Source organism: Dermacentor variabilis, chromosome 4 (assembly GCF_050947875.1).
Source record: "Dermacentor variabilis isolate Ectoservices chromosome 4, ASM5094787v1, whole genome shotgun sequence".
In the NCBI taxonomy this organism is placed as follows: Eukaryota; Metazoa; Arthropoda; class Arachnida; order Ixodida; family Ixodidae; genus Dermacentor; species Dermacentor variabilis.
The window spans coordinates 234505780-234523677 of NC_134571.1; the positions used below are offsets into that span (position 1 = coordinate 234505780).

The following is a 17898-nucleotide window of genomic DNA, read 5'->3' on the forward strand; positions in this document are numbered from 1 at the left end:
ATAATTGTTCGGCTCACTATATATCTGCAAAGCATACGCGTAGCACACAGGCATCTCTCATATACGTAAGTGACACGCAGGTGTGGGGATAAATGTTCTATAATGCTCTCATACAATGGGTTGAACATGGTTGCGTGACATAATGGGCGCTCGAAAAGTTTAACAGCGCTGTGTCACGATGTTTTTGACAGCTGAAGGTGTTTCCCAAAAAGAAATTAGTCGCCGTATGGCTGCCGTGTACGTTGAACATTGCATTTCATTGGCCACTGCGAAGCGTTGGAGCACACTGTTCAAAGAAGGACGTGAAAGTTGCAAAGACAATCCAAGACCGCGCGAAAGCCACCATGCAATCACCCCCAACAGAATTGAAAAGATTTATGAACTTAATAGACAAAAATGGAGGATAAGTATAAGTGAACTGGCAGAGTGTGTGAACATCAGTCACAGTTTGGTTCATGCCATAATTCATGAATATCTCGGTCATCGGCTCTTGTGTGCGTAATAGATGCCCAAGATTTTGAACCACCTCCAGAAGACGGAGATGTTCGGCACTGCCTTGCATAGTCTGATCCGGTATCACATTAGAGTGACGACTTCTTGTCTGTAGTTGTCACCGGGAACGAATCATGGTGCCACTACTATGAGCCTGAAACACGACACCAAAGCTTACAATGGAAACATTCGAATTCACCACCCCCAAAGAAAGCAAAGGCTGTCATTTCCGCTGGAAAGGTGTTGTTGACTTCTTTCTCGATCGTCAGGGGCCATTACTGATCGAATTTGCTAAACCTGGATAGACTATATAGTCAGAACTATTGTTGAATAGAATAATCTTACTGATGGCGTAACTCAATGCTCACTGCGTTTATTTGAGTCGCACCTATGTTTATGTAGCGAGTGGTTTACTGTGGTGTTGTTCAGTAACTGCTTGCATTTGTACATTGCGAGTGACCTATGTTATGTATCGCTGTATTTTGTACTTAAATTTTTTCAATTTCACTTTGTATGCACTCTGCTAAGGTCCTGGAAACAGGACCACAGTATCAATAAATAAAAAAAAAATCAATCGTTTCCGATATTGTGAAATGCTGGAAGAAGAACAAACGACGTGGGAAATTGATGAATGGGGTCATCTTGCTCCATGACAATGCCCGTCCCCACGTCAGTGATGTAATTAACACAAAACCGGCAAAGTTCAAGTGGGAAACACTGCAACATCCACCATACATCCCAAACCTGTCGCCTTGCGACTTCCACATTTTGGGGCAACTGAATAAACAGCTCAAGGGAACCAGATTTGTGTCGGGCGATGACTTGAAAGAGTCAGTTACACACTTTTTGAAGCAGCCAAAAGGTGGAGAAGTCCAACTCTCAATGACAATCCAAGGCGTTTTGTGAGACGGGAATCATGCGACTCGTTAGTCAGTAGGAGAAATGTCTAAATGCTCATGGAGACTACTTTTCGCATTTACTGTTCGCATTTGATCACTTTCATTTGTCTCGCCCTCGTATATTTTGGAGAACACCTGCTTTTTATTTGTGTTCTCTGTTGCAATTATAACATCGGTGCCATTACTCACAATACACGACCGGTGACAGCTGCTCTTGCGCAGTACATTGGAACAAAGGATAGCGTCATTGAGATTTTTTTCTGGCAGTTGCATATCTACCAAAATGTAAACAAGGTTCTTGAATGACAAAGTTTCAATAAAATATTTCTCCTCAAGTTGTTAATTTCATGGCCTTTACATTTTTCATATCAGCGGCATGCACTGCTTTGCTGGTTTCGAACTTGTATAGTTCTAAAGTTCCTGTGATATTTTCTTTACTTAGTAAATAGGCAAAAAACATGGAAGCATTGATACCAGTTACCGTATTTACCTGAATGTAATGCGACCCCAATTGTAACGCGAGGGTCGACTTTGCTAGGGCGAAACCGGGGGGGGGGGAGGGGGGAAGGAACACGATTGTACTGCGAGGGTCGACTTTGCGAACGCACAAGATCAAAGATGCAAAAACGAGAATGTAACGCGAGAAACAAGAATGCAATGCAGGAAACAAACTATAGGAAAAGTCGAGAGCAGCTTTATTGAAGTACCTGCAAGCTATGCCTAATCTTCATCCTCGCCACTGATGTCACCGTTGCTGTCGTCATCACAGCTGGACTCCTCTTTGTCACTAGTTGTAGCCCACAGCAAATCGTCCTCACTTCCGTCAAGGGCATTTGAAATAAACATTTCTTAAATGCACAGTAGACTGTTTCATGAGACAGCCCGTACCAAGCAGCTAAACCCACTGGGCAACAGTAGATGCACTCGGGCGTTTCAGTCTCCCTGCAGGTGTTGAGGTAGATCCACATTCAATCCAATCCCAACACAGCTGCCGCAAGTGGTCCTTGAATGGCTTGTTCAAGCAAACATCCAAGGGCTGAAGAATGGACGTCATTTTCGTGACCGACTTTTCGACCTGTAGAATATTGTTGCGTTTGAAGCCAGCAGTATACTGAGTGTGAGAGCGCGCCATTTTGGATTTAGGCACATTAAACAGGCAGGAACAGACCAACATGTCGAAGCGCTGAACAGACAATGCAGCTATGCACTGCCTGAGGAGTTGGTGGCGTAGGTCATGTGGTGTTATCGTGGAAACAAGTGCCCAGGGCATGCCGCCAGTGGCCCAAACAGATCGCTACGTCACTAGAATCGCCTAGTGGTAAGAAAAAGGCACGTCCATTTTTTGTGCCAAGAGGTGCTCATCGTAGAATCACCTAGTGGTGAGAAGAAGGCGTGTCCATTTCGCGCGCCAATCGTTCGACACTCACGCGCGCGTTTGGTCTCTCTAAGGTGACTCGTCGCTGGCGCGCTCTCGTTGGTGTTCTTTGCTCTGCCTTTTTGGCGTTTGCACCGCATTCGTGACTCACCCTGGCCGTGGTTCATGTATTGGTTGACCGCTGAATTTGGAGCGCGTGACTTTCAAGGAGCAGGTCAGTCGACACGCACGTAAATGCGGCACATTAAGCGAGCTTAATAATGAGTGTTTGGTGCCTTTCTTAGCATTTTTATGCCTAGTACAGTGGAACCGCGTTCATACGTTTTTCACCGGACCGAGGAAAAAAAACGTAACAGCCGGGAAAACGCAACAGTGAGGAAAGCTCCGAAAATGAATGAAGAAAGTGCAGCTTCAACTATAGACAATTTATTTCCACCCAGAGTGTGCTTAGAACTTAAAAAAAAGTCTAGAATGGTGGCTTGCCGTTTGTTTCGCTCACTAGAAATCACCACACGTTTCTCAATAGCCTGGAAGGCCGCATTGCTGTCAGCGTCGCTGTGAGGTGCGACGTACCTGCGGAGGAGGTCCAGAGCCACGACGGCTTCTCCAAAGCTAGGATTTGGCAACTCCCCGGCATCATGCGGCTCGTGCTCTTCGTCGTCACCGCGCCAGGCAACAGCAACGGACGAATGAATATCCGTGGGAAATTTTGCCCTCTTTGGCGTAATCATGCTAACGTGCTAACGTTTGTTTAGTATTGCTGCGGAGCGCGCGCATCCGAGCAGCCCGCTTGCGCGCAGCGCTGCGTGGTTTCACGAGAAATGTAAACAAGAGAGGAGAGCTGGCCCGATAGACGGAGCAACGCCAACTTCCGGCTTCTCTTTAGCTATAGCTTCCCGAAGAGTGACGTCAGGGCCTCTCCTGAGTTTCCTTCGTCCGTGAGTCGACCCGCCCAACAAAACATGCGGTGACCGTAATCACAGTGATGATAGTCAGAGCATTTTTCACGAATGGCCACCTAGTGGCGGCCTCTCAAACTGGCGTGCGGCTCCTTGCAGCCAGTTCAATAGCCAAGCCCTGTCAAAACTTGTCCAAAGCCAAAATGGCGGTTGGAGCGCGTAGCCTACTCTAGCCCAGGCGGGTTCGGGTTGCGATGCATCATGCGGGAACGTTTTCACAGCTACTACATAACAGCGGGGTTCCTTATACATTGGATCCTATGGAAGCTATGCCGGGACCGGATGAAAGCGACATAGCAGCCGGGAAAACGTAGCAGTGAGGAACGTAACAGCGGTGTTCTACTGTATTCGAATGTAATGCGGGGGGTGATTTTTCACTTCTATTTTTGGTAAAAAAACGCGTTACATTCGGGTAAATACGGTACTTTGAACGCAATTTTTCGGACATATGAGTGTATTCTTTTATGAAAAAAATACATATTTCACTTGTCTTGACAGCACGTAGCATTCAAGAATTCGTTTACAGCATCTTTGGCAATGGCAATGTAGTTATTGTTTATGTATTTCATACCTTGACAAATTTAGAGGAGGAGGCCGAGCTGCAATGTGAGCCCCCCTCCCCGCCGAACGAAATTTCTGGCTGTGCCACTGCTCCCAAGTATATATATTCTGTATATTCTCAATGATATTTTCTCTAACCAAAAAAAGCTATAACATATACAGGCGTGACCATTCCGTTAAGAGAGATGGCGGTATCCTTATCGCCATCAAGAAAGCGCTTGCTTCATACCACGTACATAGTGATTCTTCTCTGGAAATAGCGGGGGCTGTCTGTGCAATGGTATCGGTTAAGGTATTGGTTGGCGTCTGCTACCGACCGCCAGATTCTGATCTCTCCTTCATTACTAAACTTCATGCCAGTATTACTTCTGCCATCCAAACATACCCAGCTGAATTCATTTACCTGGTTGGTGACTTTAACTTCCCGCACATTGACTGGCAGAATTTGTCAACCTCATGTCGCAGCTCAGCAGAGCTTATCAGCCTTTAGACTTCAATTTTTTTCGAGTCATAAATCAACCAACTCGCAGTTCTAACGTTTTAGATCTTGTCTTCTGCAGTGCACCTGAAACAACTGGCAAAGTTCTGTACTTCGATAGTTTTAGTGTCCACAAGCTTATTCATTTAGAGCTTAATGTCCCATTAGCATTTCAAGGTGCTACAACCAGGCAAATTCGTGATTATAATAGAGCCTATTATAAAGAAATTAATAACAGGCTTAATGACTTTTTCATTCAAACGTTGTTGCCCTCATTTTCCTATAGGTCTGTTGAACACAACTGGGTGCTCTTTAAGAATATGATAAAAATTGTAGCATACAAATGTGTTCCCTTGATTTCTATCTCAAGTGACAAATCTAAACCATGGTTCACAAAAGCTCTCCGTCGTCATTGAAATCAAAAGAAACGCCTCTACAAAAAGGCCAAACTCGTGCCCACACCATCCGCTTGGGAAAAATACAGTGTATGCTTAAAGTCTTATTGTTCTGCTGTTCGCGTTTCTAAGGATAAATACTTTTCTCACCCTCTACTTTTTACCCCTCTCTGTTAAAATCCAATCCCAAAAAGTTTTGGTGTGTTATATTTCCTGACAGTGCTATTAATAATCATATTTCTCTGACCAATGATGACCATCTACCACTCTTTGATAGTGAATGCCCTCATGCATTTAACAGGTGCTTTGCAGGTATTCACAAGAGAGGATCATTCCAACATACCCATTGTACCTGACCATGATTGGCAATATATACGGCCCCTATTAATGTCACCGTTGAAGGTATCGCTCAACTCAATGATAACCTAAATATTTCTACAAGTGCTGGTGTTGACAACATTAACTCTAAAATATTAAAAAGAACTGCATCAATTTCCAGTCGAATTCTTTGCCTCCTTTTACAACAATCACTATCATCTGGCTTGCTCGCTACCAACTGGAAAATTGTCAAGATCGTTCCTGCATTTAAAAGCAGAAACAGAAATTAACCCAAAAACTACCGTCCAATTTCACTGACATGCATTTGCTGTAAATTACTCGAACACATTATCGCTTCTCACATTTACAGTCACCGCGAACATAATTCCTTCCTTTTTCCTGAACAGCATGGCTTCCAAAAAGGATTTTCTTGTGATACTCAACTGCTAGAATTCACGACTGATTTGCATTTTAATATGGACGCTTACCTACAAACTGACTGCATCTTTTTAGATTTTGCTGAAGCTTTCAACCACGTTGCACATTCCCGTTTGTTTTCAAAATTATCTGCTATTTGCCTAGATTCCTTTACATTGTCATGGATTCGTAACTTTCTTTCTTTCCGCCAACAGTTTACAACAGTTAGCAATTTTACTTCATCACTCTGTGACGTAACTTCAGGTGTACCTCAAGGCAGCCTTCTTGGCCCTTTATTGTTTCTTATACATTAACGACCTGCCCTCTAACATATGTTTTCGTCTACGACTCTTTGCTGATGACTGCATCATTTACCGCTCCATTAATTCCATGGATGATCATCTCGCGCGACCTCCAAAGGGACCTTAACCTAATTTCCAGTTGGTGTAATAAATGGCAAATGACACTTCACTCGAATAAATGCAAGGTTATCTCTTTCAGGCCGCAAGCGTACCAATTCCAACTTCTCGTATCTCCTAGATAGCACGGTATTGTCTCAGGCATCATCATACAAGTATTTAGATATTCACCTCACGCATAATCTTTCATGGGCCACGCATGTCAACACCATTTGTGCGAAAGGTTCAAGGACACTAGGGTATCTATGCCGGAACCTGCGGAATTCTCCTAACAATGTTCGAAAACTGGCCTATCTAACACTTTTGCAGCCACAGCTAGGATATGCAGCATCCATATGGTCCCCATATCAAAACTAAATAAACTTGCTAGAATCCATACAAAATAAAGCTCCTCACTTCATTACACGTAGCTGCAGTCCCCTTTCGAGCGTAACACAGATAAAACTTGATATCTCTTTTGAGCCATTACATATTCGTCGTTCAATTGCTCTTTCATGCTTATTTCATAAATAAGTGGAACCCCGTTCATACGTTTTCACCGGACCGAGGGAAAAAAAAACGTAACAGCCGGGAAAACGCAACAGTGAAGAAAGCTCCAAAAATGAATGAAAAAAGTGCAGCTTCAACTATAGACAATATATTTCCACAGAGTGCACTTAGAAATAAAAAAGTCAAGAATGCTGGCTTGCCGTTTCTTTCGCACGCTAGAAATCACCACACGATTCTCAATAGCCTGGAAGGCCGCATTGCTTTCAGCGTCGCTGTCAGGTGCGACGTACCTGCGGAGGAGGTCTAGAGCCGCGACGGCTTCTCCAAAGCTAGGATTTCGCAACTCCCTGGTATCATGTGGCTCGTGCTCCTCGTCGTCACCGTGCCACGGCAATGGCAACGGACGAAGGAATATCGGCGGGAAATTTTGCCCTCTTTGGCGTAATCATGCTAACATGCAAACGATTGTTTAGTATTGCTGCGGAGCGCGCGCGTTCGAGCAGCCCGGTTGCGCGCACCGTGGTTTCGCGAGAAATGGTAAACAAGAGAGGACAGCCGGCCCGATAGGCGGAGCAACGCCATGAGCAACGCCAACTTCCGGCTTCCCTTTAGCTATAGCTTCACAAAGAGTGACGTCAGGGCCTCTCCTGAATTTCCTTCCTCCGTGAGTCGACCCATCCAACAAACCAATGCCAACATTCTTAGACATACTTCAGTTTCGCAGCTCCCTATGCAAGCCCATGGGCCGACGTGGCCGCAACAGGTGTCACTGAAACTACTGGCGCTGCAGTCGCGTCTTTCGTCATGCGCCGCGCGTCGTCTGCTCCTGCTGTGATGCGTCGTTTGCACCAACAGGCCTGTAGGCCCTTATCCGTCAGTAAATGTAGTTAAGATACGCAGTCTGAGTTTTGTGACAAACCTGCCGCGTGTAGTAACGGGGACTTCACGGTGTCTGTGCACTATCGGCGCTGCAGTGACGTATCTCTCACGCAGCGTGCATCGTCTACTCCTGCGATGTCATCTCTGCAGTGGGTCGTTTTCCCCAACTGGCCTGTGCCGTTCACTCTTTGACGACTGTGTTTCGGCTGCCCGAACAGTATTTTATGCCAAGGACCTTTGAATGTCATGTCTAGCTAGTCCTTAGAGGCTGCAACTACACCTCAAATGAGCGGTCGTGCACTGCGATTCCGCTTTTCAACCAACTTTTTCCCTATAAAAGCGCCACGGCGCTCCTTTCATCGGGGGCTTTGTTTTTTGCTGCTTATTCTTTAGATGTGTATTAATTAAAGACGGCGAGCGCCTGTGCAGACGTAGGAACATTAACGCATCACGCCCAGCAGTCGCTTGAGACAACGCTGTGGTGAATTGATCCACCCCCGTCAACGCTTCTTGGCCTAATAAATTTAATTGACACATGCATTTTTTGTAGTCATCCGCGGATATTATGGTAAAATAGCAGCTTGGGCTTGTTGGTTGTCCATTCTGCTGTTAACAGCGCAAAATGTAGACAATAGACGAGACAAGAAGACACCGCAGCACTTGTGGTGTCTTCTTGTCTCGTCTCTCGTCTACATTTTGCGCTGTTAACAGCAGGATATTATGGTACCTGCAAATGAGTTGGAAGTGATCTGTGAGCAGTGACAAGGACGAAGTTAAATACTATGAACATATTTATGTCAAAGCTTAAATCATTTTCTTTTTGACGAACAAAACAAACAACAAACACAGTGACACTTTTTATTTATTTGTGCACAAAAATAATTTTGAGCTACTTTTGCTCAAAGCAATTTTGCCCTCTTTCTGGCTGCTTGTACCTGCTCTGTCAGCGAGTTATCGATGCCAATCAGCACAGGTTATATATGAAATAAACTACGCTAGCTCACCTGTCCATATTTGTGCTTGAGCAAATGGTTGCATACACACTTCAGGGCATGTGGCACATCACACAGGAAATAAAGGTACGCACGCTCAGGCAGGCATGGATGTGAAATCTTGTGAGAAGATGAGGTTACGCTGCCGCTGATTCCCATCTGCTGCCACATCGAGCGATTGTTCCCAGCCCCGTCACTAACTACAGCGATCACCATAGCACCATGTTTATGCAATTGCATTACTGCTTCCAACACCAGCTCTGCTAAAATCCTGCCAGGCGCAGCACCTTTCATGGCAAAGGTGGCAATCGGTTGCACCCAGCTCTCCAGAACTGGTACAAACATCAGCACGAGCGCGTGATCTGCAAGTTGGTCAGCTCCTTGATTTGAAATACCACCGTATCCACAAAACCATCAAGTTTGAAGGTTGAGTTGCTAAAATTGTACGCCTGGCGTAACTTAATTTCTTACAAAATCAGTGTGACGAATTTCTTCCCATCTGCTCTATTGCCCAGCTGTTTTCCAATAGCTTCCATATACAGAGAGGATTGAAACCATACTTGCATGGTATTCCTTTCAGAATTTGTGTGAGACGGCTCAGGGAGGGCAAGGGCAGCATATTCATGTCAAATAGAAGCTTATATGCTCGAGGGCTCGCTATCCTCAGCATTGAACAATTCAGAAGCCAGTCCGCATTGTACCCGCACCACACGGAGACTTTGCTTTCAATTGTTTAAACGATGTCATAAATGCAAGGAAGTTCGGCCAATGCTTCCTCGATTCTGTTATCGGGCATTTCAGAAAGCCTTTTCTTCAGAGCCAAAATTTCCTTCTTTTGCTTTTGATGCGCAGCAGCCGCCCTAAGCAGCCTCTTCACATTGTGTAGTTGCTGATATCGCTTGAGCGTTGGGCTTGGAGCCTTAATACTCAGTCGAAGTTTCCTCTGTAGACGGAGACAACGCGCGCAGACTATAGTTGCTTTGTAAGTACATTGCACTGCTTGTGGTGCATGTTATCTGATGTCGCCGTGTCACGCTGGCCTGCTTTCACGCCCGCACATATGTTCAAGCTGTCTGCTTCTCTCAGGATTCTTTCCAAACTTGCAATGCTAGTCGCAACTCGAAATAGCCTCTTGTGAATTTTGCTGCAGCCGTTTATGCAGCAAATACCATCCTGTTCAAGCACAACAGTTTTCATTACTCGCAGATGCCCGGCTACCAGTTGCCTCATATAAAATACTCCGCATCGCTTCTGTGTTGCGTCATCCTCAACAATTTCGAACGTCCAGAGCGCAGAAGGCAGTGTTACGTTTGTGAACTCGTTGAGCACCAAGTGTGTAGCGCATATTTCTCAAGTTCCTTCTTCCAAGCCCAACAGCAGGTTGGAAGTTGAAGCGCTGTCACTACAAGCTTCACCCGATGTACTTGTCGGCACTTGCACTCGTTCTTTTGGTGGACATCGCTTTCACTTCACATTTTTTGGCTTTGAGATGTGCTCAGGCAGCCCAGGAAAGAGCCGAAGAAGTGGGCCGGAAACAAGCATCCATTTCCCACGAGGAATCAATATTTCTTTGTTACCCACAACATGCTTGTAGTATTTCAATATGTCGTCGTCCTCAAAGTGGCATTCATACACTTCTGATGTGTTTGTGAGACGTTTGTCTTTTCGGTGTAGCATGCGGCGGTGCGAAAAATGGTGACCAGCGGCATCCTGTCTCAGGTTGCTGGTGCAGCTGGGGGCAAAACAGCACGGCATAGGGAACTTCTTGCTGTCATGAGACGCGGAAATGCTTCTTCAAGAAGCTTTTCAAGAGAGCAAATCACGACACATCACACAACACCTGCAAAACGGAGAAGGATAACGGCAGACGATGCAGCACAACCAACATGAAACCAGAAGTGAAAGCAGAAGTCAAGTTTCAAGTTCATTACCAGAAACGCATTTACTATACCTAGCTCAGATATGACAAATTTTCACAAAGAGTATCAAAATTAAGAACTGTGAAATAATTACTGCTCAAAATGGAAACCGGAAATCTACCAGAAATGGAGCAACTTCTATCAGAAACGAAACAAAAAGTGACGAAAGACGCGATCGCAGCGCCGCTAGTTCGCATGGCCACCACTTCGGCCATCTCCCGAGCGGAGCTGTGAAACTGAAGTATATCTAAGAACGTTGCCCAATGCCTCCTTTACTAGATGCCTGCCGCGTTGTCCGGTAGCTCGGTTCCGGGCCCTCTCCCTTTCCTCTCCTCCACGAAAAGGCAACGAACGCCTCCATTGGCGAACGCCTGCAACTTGCAATCACGTGCTGCGGCCTCTGAGATTAACATGGCATCTATCACACTCTCGGAGGCCCGCGATAATGCTCGCTAACAGACGCCCGCGCATATAACGCGCCGGCGGATGCATTCAGCCGCCGCTGCCACATTCGCCGGAAGTTGAAAAGGCAACGAGCGCCGCCTTACGGAATTTAAGCTGAACTAACTTCAACTAAGGGAACCGCCGCTACAATGGGAAAGCGAGCAACGCGGCAGGCATCTAGTAAAGGAGCCATTGAACAAACATGCAACAAACCATGCGGTGACCGTAATTGCAGTGATGATAGTGATAGCATTTTTCACGAATGGCCACCTAGTGGCGGCCTCTCGAACTGGCGTGCGGCTTCTTGCAGCCAGTTCCATAGCCAAGCCCGGCCAAGCCGTGAAAACTCGTCGAAAGCCAAAAGGGCGATTGGAGCGCGTTGCCTACTTTAGCACAGGCGGGTTCGGGTTGCGACGCATCATGCGGGAACATTTTCACAGCTACTACGTAACAGCAGGGTTCCTTATACATTGGATCCTATGGAAGCTATGCCGGGACCGGATGAAAACGACGTAGCAGCCGGGAAAACGCAGCAGTGCGGAACGTAACAGCGGGGTTCTACTGTATCCCCACTGCACCAGGCAATCTGCGTTACCTCTCAAAGCGCCGTCACGCATTTCGAGCCGTTTACATAATCGGTACAGCATCAATCGCATATACGGAAGGACACAAGCCCTCAATTCATCAGCCCTTCCACGTGCCATCGTTCTTCGGAATGATCTTCCCAATAATATTGCATCCATATGCAACCATCAATCATTCCATGATCAGCTGCACAAATACTTTCAAGTGACATTGTGACGTTAAACCTTCTTTTGTATAAAATATCGCACTTTTTGGCTATTGTGTTTTTTTAACCCCTGCTTTACTATTTTTTTTTTCTTGAGTTAAAGTCGGACATTTGTGCTGTATTTGTATACTTCAATTATTTTTTTTACTTTGCACTTATGTTTGTTGCTGCTTTTTAGTACTAGCCCTGTGCACTGCTTTCCCTTTCCCTTTTTCTGACCTGTATATTTTGCATTTCTTATAATATCCTTGTTCGTCCCCCTTACTCAATGGCCTCTGGGCCCTGTAAGGTATTGTAAATAAATAAGTAACTAAACCCGATTCAGTTTGTCTCCCTGGGCTCAATTTCAAATTCAAGTGGCTGGTGTTTGTGTGTGACTGTCATACATACTGTTTTAGTGGGATTTAAAGATATTTGCCACTTATTACACCATTTGTTGATAAGGCACAGGTAATCATTGAGCTTAACTTCATTATCAACAGAGTTAACATGAGTGTAAATAATACAGTCATCTGAAAATAATCTGGCCTTAATTTCTGAGTCTACAATGACGTAGTTTATAAATTCAAGAAACAATAACGGCCCCAGTAACGAGCCATGAAGGACTCCCGAAGTCGTATCACAACCTGAAATGAATTCTTGTCAACACTTACAAAATGCCTGCGGCCCACCACGAATGATATTTGGGTTTCTGAGTGCTGAGTGACGTTTCCTTAAAAGTTTTCTATGATTTACCTGATCAAAGGTTTTCCTAGAGTCTAAATAAATTATGTCAATTTGACTCTTCTGATCAATAATTTCACTAAAATTGTGTAGTGTTTCTATTAATTGTGTGACCGTTGACATTCCCTACCGATAACCGTGTTGACAACTGTTAAAGAATTCAATGTGCTCTAGAAGTTTACGACAGGTTGACGTTAAAGCGATTGGGCAGTAATTACTGACCATTTTTGGATCTCCAGTCTTGAAAATACGGACTATTTTGCTAATTTTCCAGTCATTCGGTACCGTACTTGTTGATAACGACTCCCTAAAGATTAGTATGAGGTATTTGGCTGACCATTCTGCATATCGCTTCAAGAATAAATTAGGAATATCATCAGGGCCCATTGGATTGGATATTTTCAGGTCCAAAAATAAGGTCAGTAAGCCTTCCATCGAAAAGATTGTCTTCAATTGCACGAGTTTCAAGAGCGGATCCAGCAACCACAGGCTTGTTATCGTATTCACTGAAAACACTTGCAAAATATCCATTGAAACTGTTGCAGATTTCTGACTTATAACTTGTAGTTCTGCTCTCTGTCCACATCTCAGCGACTTTTTCTTTGCTATAGCCAATGGCCTCCAGAACTTCTGAGGTGATTCTCGTAGAAATTTTTCTAGTGTAACATTATAAAACTTGAACTTGGAATGTTCGAGAAGGGACCTCAGTATACTGCTTAGATCTAGCATATCACTCAACACAGCTGAATCACGTGTGCGTCGGTACATCTTCCTGCGCCGGCTCACTTTTCTTTTCAACTGAATAATGTTCCTTGTTATCCAAGAACTGCAGGGACGTTTCTTTTTTTGTTATCAGTGGCACATAACGTGTTATGCACCTACTTGCACCTATGGACTAAAGATTTGAATTCTAACCATAATATATAAAGTTATAAAACCAACATCCTTCTATTTCTTAGTGTTTCTTAGTACTGCTGCCTTTTCCTTGTAGTCTCCAAAATGTACAATAAAAGGCCTGGAACAGTCTGCGCTCGTTCGACCTATCCTGTGAATGCGCTCAGTGCTCGCCACAGAAACGCCCAGTTTGTCCTGAAAGACACCGCTTGCTACACTGTCTTTTAGCTGGTCATACATTTCACATGGAACTTCAGCAATGCCGTGAATATTGACATTGTTCTGACAAGAGCGGTTTTCTAGGTTGTCTATCTTTGTCAACATTTCGTCCATGGTTGCACGCAAACTGGACAGTTCTTTCTCCATTTCATCAGCCCTTGAAGATAATTCGGTCACACTAGATAAAACCATTTCCATGCTAGCTAGTGCTTGCTTCATTTCAGATATATCCGCCTTAATTTCATTTTGACCTTCAATAAGAGTTTGCAACAAAGCTGTCGTGTCAGGCCCCGGGCTAGTTTCAATATCGCCACAGCACAACAGAAGGCCGAAAATGACATCGTAGCACTCAACAGCCATAGACAAGAGGGCATGTGGGCTCGGCAGCACCAGTAGACCAGGACAATCGTCGCCAATACAAGTGTAATCCCGTCTTTCACTAACCTGGACAAGGGTGACAAGTAAATTGTTCATTCTGCTCGGGCCGGTGCCGCCAAGCTCACTGCCGAAGTCGGGGAAAGGCAGGCTCGAAGAAAACGCCCCTGTTGATAGTGTTGATGCTCCTGGTATTGCCTGAGTGCCTATACAGCAGCTGCCAGTCCAGTGCCATTCGGTTACGCTTGTCACAACCGCCTCTGTAGCTTCTACGGTGCGTGTTGAAGCTCCCTTCACTCCTCTTTCATGGTTACCCCTTCTCATCCTCCTTACAGGTCGCCATTTTGCATTTAGTAGTTAGTGAATAGCGCATGCGGTGCGAGCAAACTTATACGTCACTCCTTCCTCCAGTGCTCTCTTAGTCTGCGCGAAGCGCTGCGCGATATGGTGGTGAGCCAAATCACCATTGGGATTTCTGGCTTGGTCATGTTTACTCCATTGCCATTGCCGATGTGAGGGCTGCTTCGTCCGTGTTGTCATGCGCGGTTGGGTGACTGCTAACTCTGAAGTGATCTGGTTCACTTCAATGTCACGTGATTGATTCTTACGTGATCACATCTGGCGGGTGAATCTATCCCTGTTGAAGAAGTGGAGAAGAGAGCCATGGGCATGGACAAGTCATGCATCCGCAAATGGAGACAGTTTTCGCAAAGATTTGAGCTTTGTTGTATGCAGTTATTACTGCAGATTATATGTGCGTATATCTTTTTTTGTTCTTTCTGGGCTGTTGTTACGGGGGGTATGGGTTATACGTGGTGGCAGGTTATATGTGCTAAAAATGGTAAACTTCTGTACACATACCTGTTATGGCAACGTTGGACATACAATTCTCGCCGCCTAAGTCGATAAGCGCCTCGTCACATGTTTATTCTTATGGTGCTTGTGTTTTGCAGTCCAGACCAAGCCTCAACACAGGTGATCAGTGTTTCATTATTGATGGCATCCATTGTGTGACACGAAACCAGAGGTAGCTTCTGGTGTCTGTACGATTCCAAAATAACAATGTGTTTCCAAACTTGCACCAGAAGTTTACATGCCGGTCACATGACATCGGTGCACAGGCTGCCATTTCAGTCGCTCAAAATGACGCATGTCCTGACGCACAAATCTGGGACGCATGGCCAGGCGCGTACGATTAGCCCCGTGTGGTTGGGCCTTAGCACAGCTCCAATTTTTGCAGGCTTAAGCAAGAAGCTAGAAGTGCACTTGAATGTAATACCGCTGTCACATGGCCACTTTTGATTGCGGTCGAGTTTAATCTGAAACGCCACAGCAGATGGGGGAGTTATTGGCGTTGTTATCCAAGCATAAAGACTCCTTCGACGTCCACTCTCCTCTTCTGGGACAGACTTCTGCGACTGCTTATCGCATACACACAGATGGAACTTCGATAGTGCGCCGGCGACCATATCGCATTTCTTTTTCTGAACGCCAGATAATCGATACCCACGTTGCCGACATGCTGAAAAGTAGCATAATCCGCCCATCCTCAAGCCCTTGGTCGTCACCTGTCGTTTTGATGCGTAAGAAAGACGGCTCAGTGCGATTTTGCATAGACTACCGTGCCGTGAACAAAATAACCCACAAAGATGCATATCCACTGCCCCGGATCGATGAAGCGTTACATTCATTACAAGGCGCGGAGTATTTCTCCAGCTTTGATCTACGCTCCGGATACTGGCAGATGCCCATGCACGAAGCAGACAAGGAGAAAACCGCCTTTGCCACACCCGATGGACTTTATGAATTTAACGTAATGCCTTTCAGCCTGTGTAAAGCTCCTGCCACATTTGAGCGGATGATTGACACCATACTACACGGCCTAAAGTGGAAGAATTGCTTATGCTACCTTGACGACATCATCATATTTTCATCGACACTTGCACTTGCAGCGCCTCGACGAAGTCCTGACATTCCTCTCAGCTGCTGGCTTTCAGCTGAATATAAAAAAGTGCCACTTCACCAGCAAAACCATCAAAGTGCTCGGACATCTTCTCACGTCCGAACCTGTGCTTTGTCATTTCAACAACACCGCACCCACTCTTCTACATACTGATGCCAGCGGACACGGTATTGGTGCTGTTCTTCTGCAACGTCAGCAAAATTATAAAGAACGTGTGGTTGCATACGCAAGTCGCACACTAACAGCTGCAGAGAAAAATTATACGATTACTGAGCAAGAGTGTCTCGCCGTTTTTTTGTCTGTCCAAAAATTTCGGCCTTATCTGCACGGCCGCCACTTTACGGTCATTAATGATCACCACGTCCTGTGCTGGTTGGCGACGCTAAAGAATTTAACGGGACGTCTCTGCTGTTGGATACTTCATTTACAAGAATACGACTTCGACGTCACCTACAAGTCTGGAAAGAAACCAGGATGCTGATGCTCTCTGTCGTCGTCCCCTGCCACCGTCTTCAAACGCTGCTTGCTTACCACCTTCTGTGAGGAAACCGCAAGGCGCGTCGCCTGCATTCCCTTTGCTCGCTGCTCTCGACCGGCTCCCATCCAGCCAATCTCATACGTTTGCCTCTAGCCAACGTAATGACTCCTACTGCCACTCCGTTATGGAACGTATTCGCGGATCTTTTTGCCCACCTAACGCTCGGCTCCGTCGGCAGTTCAAGAACTTCAAGATCGAAAATTCGATATTATACCGGTACGTGTTTCATCCCGAAGGACACCGTTGGGTTTCTGTTGTTCCCCGATCACTTCGGGCCCAGATATTGGAGACCTTTCACGACGATCCCACTGCCGGTCACTTTGGTTTCCACAAAACCTATGAGCGAATTCGCAGCCGCTTCTCTTGGCCTGGACTTGCAACCAGCGTAGCCAAATACATGGCTTCCTGTTAGCTCTGCCAACACCGCAAACAACTGACCTCGCCTCCGGCTAGATTGCTCCAACCTGTCCCGTGTCCTGAAGCTCCTTTCGCAGTCGTTGGTATCGGCCTCTATGGACCGCTACCCTTAACCACTGGCGGTAAACAATGGATCGTCACTGCTGTAGACCACTTGACACGGTACACTGAAATAGCCGCACTGTCTTCGGGATCCGCCGAGGAGGTTGCGGCGTTTTTCTTGGTAGCCATCTCTTTACGGCACGGAGCCCCACGTGACCTTTTGAGTGACCCCGGCAGGGCCTTTCTCTCTAAACTTCTCGCCGATGTTCTCCGTGCGTCCAATACCATCCATGAAACGGCTTCCAGCTACCACCCTCATACTAATGGTCTCACAGAGCGCTTTCATCGCACAATGTCCGACATGATATCTATGTACATCAACCCTGACCACACCAATTGGGATGTCATTCTACCATTCGTCACTTTCGCATACAACACGGCCATCCAATGCACTACGGGGTACTCACCCTTTTTCTTTGTGTACGGTCGCCAACTGATCACTACCTTCGACGTTTCTTTCTTCGGTGTCACCGTGCCGTCGTCCACATCAGTGTGTGAGCAGTTCGTTTCGCACATTGGCCGGTGTCGCCAACACCGGGCAATGTGCGAACAATGAACGCCGCCTCAACATGCAAACACCGCCTCAACAAATGCGAACGCTGCCTCAACACAGACTCCAGTCAACAACACCGCAAAATTCGCTATGATGCATCTCACCGTGTCGTTTCCTTCCACCCTGGAGACGAAGTGTTACTGCGGACCCCAGTTCGCGCTCCTGGATTGTGCGAGAAATTTCAGTCCCCTTTTATCGGGCCCTACATTGTTCGGGAACAGACTTCTTTGCCACTTAACTATCGTGTCACTCCAGTTCCGCCTTTGGACGGCCGCTGCCGTGCCACAG

The 17898-nt window shown here is 46.0% G+C and overlaps 1 protein-coding gene across 1 annotated transcript in view; it reads left to right on the forward strand.

The window, feature by feature from the left end:
• The window catches only part of LOC142580213 (DNA mismatch repair protein Msh6-like), a 745039-nt gene that overhangs the window by 457770 nt on the left and 269371 nt on the right, over positions 1-17898 (forward strand). The gene's annotated exons all lie outside the window — the stretch shown is intronic.